We start from the raw sequence: 7,756 nt of genomic DNA, 5'->3' as shown, positions 1-7,756 counted from the left end.
GGATTGATTCAGTGACTGGGGTAATCGGGATGGGTGTGTCAGAGACAGTGCTATTGGCACAGGACAGAGCAGAGTTTAGGGCTGTTGTAAATAGGGTCACTATGAGTCGCAAGTGACTCGGCGGCACATTAATAACAACAACTAGCCAAAATATTGGTGATTCAGATCCACTCAGAGGTGCCATGAAAGAAGACAAGCTTGCAATCCGTTTCTGAAAGGTACAGGCCAGAGAACTCTATGAGGTAGGTCTCCTGTGTACACAAGGGGGACCAACTCAAAGTCAACAAATAACAATATCAGTCTTTCTAGAGGTTGATCACCTGCCCTTTTCTTCCATGATGCTAATGGATGGGTTGAAATGCCAACCTTTTGGTAACTTTGCCGTGTAAACCATTTGCTGCACTCACAGATCTAAGAGTAAGGTAGAATTAATGTTTTTCTAAACCTGACTTCTTCCTTCATGGCTGTAATGAGATATTTATTTAAGGAAGAGGCAGATTTAAATCTTGCATGATACGATATAGGCTAAAAGTGAATTTTGCTAAAGATCTACATGGAATAATCAGTCTTTCATTTTTTTAACTATATCAAACATACAAAACATTTCAATCAAAGGGTACATAATAAAAGCTTTCTACCAAAGATATGCCATATTAATTTATTTAGTGAAAAAGAATTTATAAAAAAGGAATTTGGTATTACAGACATCTTTTAAAAAATCATACTGTAGTAAATATATGCAATAATATATTTGTATCCTAAGGAGTAGAAAAAAAAAAACAGCAGCCAGGAAATTAAAAGATGAATGAAATTGGGAAAATCTGCTTTCAGGGACCTGTCCAGAGTACTGAAGAGCAACGATGTCGGTCTGGAGATTAAGATACGCCTGATCCAGGCCATGGTCTTCACAATTACTTGTTATGCATCAGAGAACTGGACAATGACTATGGATGATAGAAGGAGAATTGATGCCTTTGAGCTGTGGTTTTGGAGAAGAGTATTGAATATACCATGGACTGCTAAGAGAACAAACAAGTTCGTCCTTGACAGGATGAAACCAGACTGCTCCTTGAAGGCAAGGATTCTGACACTCCATCAGACATATGGTTATGTTGTAAGGAGCGACCAGTGCATGGGGAGGGGCATCATGTTTGGCGGGTGGAAGGACAGTGCAGGAGAGGAAGACCGTGCATGAGATGAATTGACTCAGTGACTTGGGTAATAGGAGTGGGTGTGTCGGAGAGATGATGAGCTGGTCTCAGGATATAGCAGGTTCAGAGCTATTGTATGTACATAGGGTCACTATGAGTCGCAAGCAGTTAGACAACACTTAACAACAGGAACTGTTGCATAAACAGACGCAGAAATGCAGGCACTAATGAATGCAACACTTTCTTACGATGCAGACAGATACAATACGGGCACTGATTCTACTTGTGCCCAGTGACCAAGAAAGAAGAAAAACACACAAAGAAGCCAAAGCTCTTGAAAAAAAAATTGGCCCACCTCCTGGTCAATCGCCAAGGGTATGCCCAGCCAAGCAGAGCACATAGCAAAAGGTTAGGACCACACAGGCCCAGACAGATAAGGCTCCTTTGAAGACAGATGGGCTCCTTCAAAGGGACCGAGGGACTAAGATACAGTCATTGCAGAAAAGGCATAATCACCTAAGACTTCAGTTTAAAATATGTGCTTGTTTCTATATGTAACTCCAGATATTGTATCTCCAATCTTCCCCCATAAGTGGAAACATGTGTCAATGTGTGTTCCACTCAATCTAATCTCCTTTTACCTCTCTTTCATGGTGTTTCTCTTCCTCTCTCTCGTTCTTTCTGTGTGTGTGTGTGTGTGTGTCTTTTTTCCTCATACACCCTCAGCACCAAAAATTGGCAATGACACTTTTCAAATTGAAGTGACTAAATAAGTGACTATATAGAATGCTGTTGTGATAACAGAAACTTCATTTTCACTTATTCAATAGACAGAGATTTTTTTTTAAAAAGTCATTTTAATGTTATTATAGTTAAAGCACAGCTGACAAGAGTTTGCATGCCTGATAGCAGTTGGTAAAGCCCTTGGAAAAGAAATTGAATACTGTATCTTACTGGAGAGTGGATGAAAGGCACCCAAGCATCGAGGACTCTGCTTCATAGGGTCGCTGTGAGTCGCCTGCGACTCGAAGGCACTTAACAACAGCAACAGCAACTGTATCTTAAGGGTTTTAACAGTATCCCTATCTTATCAGGAACCCCAGAGGCACATGGTTTAAGTCCACCAGCTGTTCAGTGGGAGAAGGATGGATAATCTCCTCCCGTGTGATTAACTGCCTCTGACAACCTGATGGAGGATCAGCTAGGGGTCAGTTCCAAATCGATGGTACACCACCACAACAACAACAACAACATAGGACAGGGTTTAGATCTGTTGTTCACAGGGTCACTACAGGTCATACTTAACCCAACAGCAAGTAACAACACTATGAATCCAATAATCCTCTATCATTAGAAAGAAGACAAAACGTTGTTGTGAAAAAGATTAAAAATAGCAATTCTGACTTTGTATTCTAGTCACCAACTATTATTAATGCATGTGTATGGCGTGCTTAATCAATTTCAGACTGTGAAAGCTGGTGAAAGTCTTTAAATTCTTCATCTTTACCTTAAGTGATTGGTGTGTATATTTGAATAACAGTTACGTTAGCTGATCTTCCTTGTGCACATAAATAGTATCCTATGACTTACAGTGCCTGTTGTTGTAGTCGACTACTACTCAACGGCCCTTAACAACAATAACACCAACATAGAGAGAGATCCGCTGGTCCAGTGGACAGAAAGTGATGCTACCAAGCCAAAGGTGGGTGACTTCTAACCCGCGGCCCTAAGGACTGTTTTTCATTGTTTTTCTTCAAACGTTCTTGTAGGTCCTGGTACGTCCACTTGCCGTACAGAAGTAACTGGTGGTTGCTGTGAAGCCGAACACTGTGACAGTGATGTGTCAAATGAGTTAATGGTTACCGGTGGCTTACAGTGTTTGGTGGAGCTTCCCGATTAAAACAAGCTTGGAAGCAGGAGTGGCATCCACTTCCATAATAGCTTGCCTCTGGAACCCCTGTGAACCTGGAGAAAGGATGAAAGTCACACAAGTGTTGAGGACTTTTGTTCATAGGATCGCTATGAGTCGCCTATGACTCGATGGCACTTAACAACAACAACAACAACATCACTTACAGTACCGAACTTTTAGACCCTTAAATGTTGTTTTTGATTATGAGTGTAACACCACTCAACCTCAATTTGTCATTTCCCATAAATAGATGATATAAGTGGCCAATATCAGTCCATCTCAGCTCAATAACATCTAGAAGGTTGATCTTTATGCATTCTACTTCATTTTTTTAATTAATTTTAATGAAAGTTTATAGAGACTTAGAGTTTCCATTCATTCATTGTTGTACTTTTCTCCCTGTCCACCCTCTCCCCCCCAATTCTCTCTTCTCTTTGAAAGTAAAAAAAAATAAAATTCTTTCATTGTTCTACAATCTCTCCCCCCACCAAGTCCACTCCACTGTGCAGCCTTCATTCTGGATTCCTGTCATGACAATAATACCTAATCACATATCCTTTTTAAACAGTTCTCTCCCTCATCTGTTTCAATGCAGTATACATTATATATGCCTCTATCTCAGTCTTCCCTCAACCCTGATGTCAGTCCTACTTTATAACAGAGGTCCTATGCAATATTTGTCCTTTTGTGGCTGAAATATTTCACTCAGCATAATGTCCTCCAGGGTCACCCATTTTGAATAATATTGCATGAGTTCCTTGTTTTTCAATGCAGCATAGTATTCCATTGTGTGAATATACCAGAGCTTCTCTATCCATTCGTTTGTTGATGGACACTTGGGTTGTTTTCAGCTCTTTGCTATTGTGAACAAAGCCACAATAAACATGGGTGTGCATATATCTGCTTGGATGGCAGTTATGGTCTCTTTGGGGTACATTCCCAGTAGTGGAATTACTGGGTCAAATGGTATTTCTATTTGCAACTTTTTGAGGAAGCGCCATACTGCCTTCCATAGCGGTTGCACCATTTTGCACTGTTCATATGTTCTATGTTCTAATTACAAACGTATGTTTGCAGCCACTTCTCCTCATGAGTAGTCTCCTCCCACACAATTTACAACTGAAAACCTACTGGGTTACCAGCTGTGAGTTGGTTCTGACTCAACAGCACACAACAATACCAACAGTCTGAGAGTCCCTGTTTCCAGCTGTTGTTGTTGCTGTGCACTGTTGAGTCAGACCAACCCATAGCTGACCCTCCAGTGAGTTTTCAGAGACGGTAAATCACACAGGAGGAGATTGTCCGTCCTTCTCCCACGTGCTACCTCTAATAATGTTCCTCTGCTGTTCACAGGGTTTTCAAAAGCCTGCTATTTCAGAAGTGGGTGACCATTCCTGCTTCCTAGTCTCTCTTCCTAGACTACAAGTTTGCCTGACACCTGTCCAGCATAGATGACAGCTGGTACCTGAGATACTGGGGACCTAATTTCCAGCATCACCACAACTTGAAAGTTCTCCTAGGACAGCAAGCTGACAAACAAGTTCTGTACATAATTGTTGTTATGTGCCGTCGAGTCGTTTGAGACTGTACATAATAGCAAATTATTTTTTTGGGAAAAAAGCAAATTATAAACAAGCAAGCAAAATAAAAACCAAGCAGCAATAAGCAAGCCACACACACATAGAGGAAAATGACAGAAAAATACTGTACCCTTAAGAGCAAGCATATAACTATCATAATACAAACATGCATACTGTAGGCACCATGCAATGACAGTGTGTCCAGAGGTGGGGTCAAGTTTCTGCTGATCTGAGTCTGTGCTAGGGGGCCTGACTTAAGATGATGTCATTGCCATTCCAGGGGTTGGGTGCCTCCCAGTCAGAGAAAGTACCCTCTCAATTCTGAGGGCTAATTGCAGGCCAGGAGTGGTCCAGTCTAGTCCACAGGCTCTAAATGAAATGTTCTGTGCCAAGAAATTCTGGAAGACAACTACCTGGCCATCTACTGGAAGAGATTCATATTTGTTCCCATTTCCCAAAACAAGTAGACTCTAGAAACTGTCTAACAGTATCATATGCAGGTACAATCTTGATGAAGATTATTTAAAAGAAAAACACACAACAATCAAAAACCAGCTGGCTTTCACAAACTAGTACTTCAAGAAGGAACTGCCAGAAGTTCAAGCTCAATTTAGAAGAGGCTGTAGCATGAGGGATAGTAGCTGATGGCAGATGGATCTTGTCTGAAAGCAAAGAATGACAGAAAGATGTTTATTTGTGTTTTATTACTTGTGCTTGATTTTGTGTATCATAGCAAATTTTGGATAACATTGAGAGGAGTGGGTATCCCAAAACACTTTGTGCTCTTGTGAAATCTACACATAGACCAAGAAGCAGTTGTTTGAATAGAACAAAGCAACACTGTACAGCTTAAAATCAGGAAATGTGGTACATCAGGGCTGTATCCTTTTCCCATACCTATTCAATCTCTATGCTGAGCAAATTATTCTAGAAGCTTTACTATATAAAGAAGAATGTGACATCAGGATGTGAGGAAGATGCATCAACAACCTGTGATTGCTGAAAGTGAAGAGGACCTGAAGCACTTGCTGCAGAATCAAAGAATACAGCTTTCAATATGGATCTCAACATCAAAAAAACAAAAATTTTTTACCACTGGACCAAGAGGCAGCATCATGATAGTTGGAGAAAAGACCGAACTTATTAATGATTTCACTTTACTGGGATCCACGATCAACAGTCATAGTAACCACAGTTTAAAAAAATCCAATGACATGTTGCCTTGGGAAAAACTGTTCTCAAGGACCTCTCCAAAGACCTAAAGAGCAAGGATGTCAGTTTCAAGATCAAGGTGTGCGTGATACTAACCATGATCTTTCAATTACTTCTTTGCATCTGAAAGTTGGACAATGAATAAGGATGACAGAAGAATCAATGCCTTTTGAGTTGTAGTGTTGGGTAAGAGTACTGAGTATCCTATGGACTGAAAACAGAACAAATAAGTCTGTCTTGGAAGAAATGCATCCTTGGAGGAACAATGGTGACACTTAGTCTTGCATACTTTGAGCATGTTGTTAGGAGGGACTAGTCCTTGGGGAAGGGTATCATGCTGGGAAAGGTGGAAGGTCAGAGAAAGAGAGGAAGACTCTCAACAAGATGGACTGACCCAGGGTCTGTAACAATGGCTGGAGAATGTAGGAGAAGGTGAGAGATCCTAACAGCAACTGTAGTGGCTTATGTGTTAAGCATGAGAGAAGTCATTTGATATGTTAGCATTAGGGAAGCCATATTGTTCCAACAGCAATTTCAGGAAATGTGCACCTCAATAATTTTTGCAACAATATATTTTACTAAACTTTATGTTCTAGTCCAAACTGACTCAGCTTGTTTACCACTCCTTCTGCACCTGGCCTGGGGCCTGGACATCCATGAGAAGTCAGGAACATTAATGCCTCCCAAATGTGAAGAAATCTCAACTGCCAATCACAACGAACTTTGTGTAAACATACCCCACCCCCCATACCCAATCTCTGTATATACACCCGATCTTTGCTTCTCCTTGAGCTCAGAGTGGTTTGAGCTTTGGCGGACATTCTTGACCTCTCACAGTGAAAGTTTTCTTGGCCCCTAGACTTTGGGTAAGTGTTTTGAATCTCGCGTTTTCTGCCACAACACAACTAACTCTGCTTCTGAAAAGTTACAACCTGGCTAAAACCCATGGAACAGTTTTACTCTGTACACAGTTGCCGTTGCTTTGTGTGGGGTAAGAGCTGCAACCAACTCAAAGCTAACGAGAGGTTTTCAGAGGTTGTAAAATTCAGGAGAGGAAATAGCTCATGTTTTTCTCTCAGAGCAGCTAATGGATTTGAACCACCTTCTCTTGGGTTGGCAGTACATCTCCCTACTGCTAGGTCCCCAGAACTTCGTGTTGTGTGCTTCTTTAGTGAGTGCTTCAAGACTTCTTCACTGGAAGCAATCAAGGTTATGTCATCTGCATAACACAGATGCATATGGTAGATACAAGTAAACCCATGTGTATCTTGTTTGCTGAGTGTTCCCTTGCTTGTCAGGGACTTTTTATTTGTTGTGTTTTGGGTGGATTTTATTTTTTTTTTTCATGAGTAACTTTTATTTGTCATTATTAAAAGGTACAAAATTTTAAAAGCCTGAATTTTAAACAGATTCCTGAATGATGCCCCATAGCCATCAGCTCATTCAACTTTAAGCACCTATCTCATCTCCAGTAATTTTCCAGAACCTTCATCATGAAACTCCACAAGTTTTCCCAGTTCAAACTTGGGCTCCTTCAGCATCTTTACTTTCCTAACAATATATCTCACATGCCTCTGGGAAGTCTATTAACTTGGAGAAATGATGATAGTTATAGAAAGGCTCCAGCCTTTTATCTTTTGTTTTTATATGTTGTTGTTGTTGTTATATGCCATCGACTCGCTTGCGACTCATAGCGACCCTATGTACAACAGCCCTAAACCCTGCTCTATCCTGTGCCAATTGCATTGGCTCTGACACACCCATCGCAGTTACCCCAGTCACTGAATCAATCCACCTCATAGAAAGTCTTCCCCTTTTGCGCCGTCCCTCCACCTTCTCAAGCATGATGTCCCTCTCCAAGGACCTGTCCCTCCTTACAACATGTCCAAAGTATGTCAGAC

Source organism: Elephantulus edwardii, unplaced genomic scaffold (genome assembly GCF_000299155.1).
Source record: "Elephantulus edwardii isolate Elephantulus edwardi_28Jun2011 unplaced genomic scaffold, EleEdw1.0 scaffold00027, whole genome shotgun sequence".
Lineage (NCBI taxonomy): Eukaryota > Metazoa > Chordata > Mammalia > Macroscelidea > Macroscelididae > Elephantulus > Elephantulus edwardii.
The sequence above is the reverse complement of the archived record's forward strand: the minus strand, read 5'-3'. Positions refer to the sequence as shown.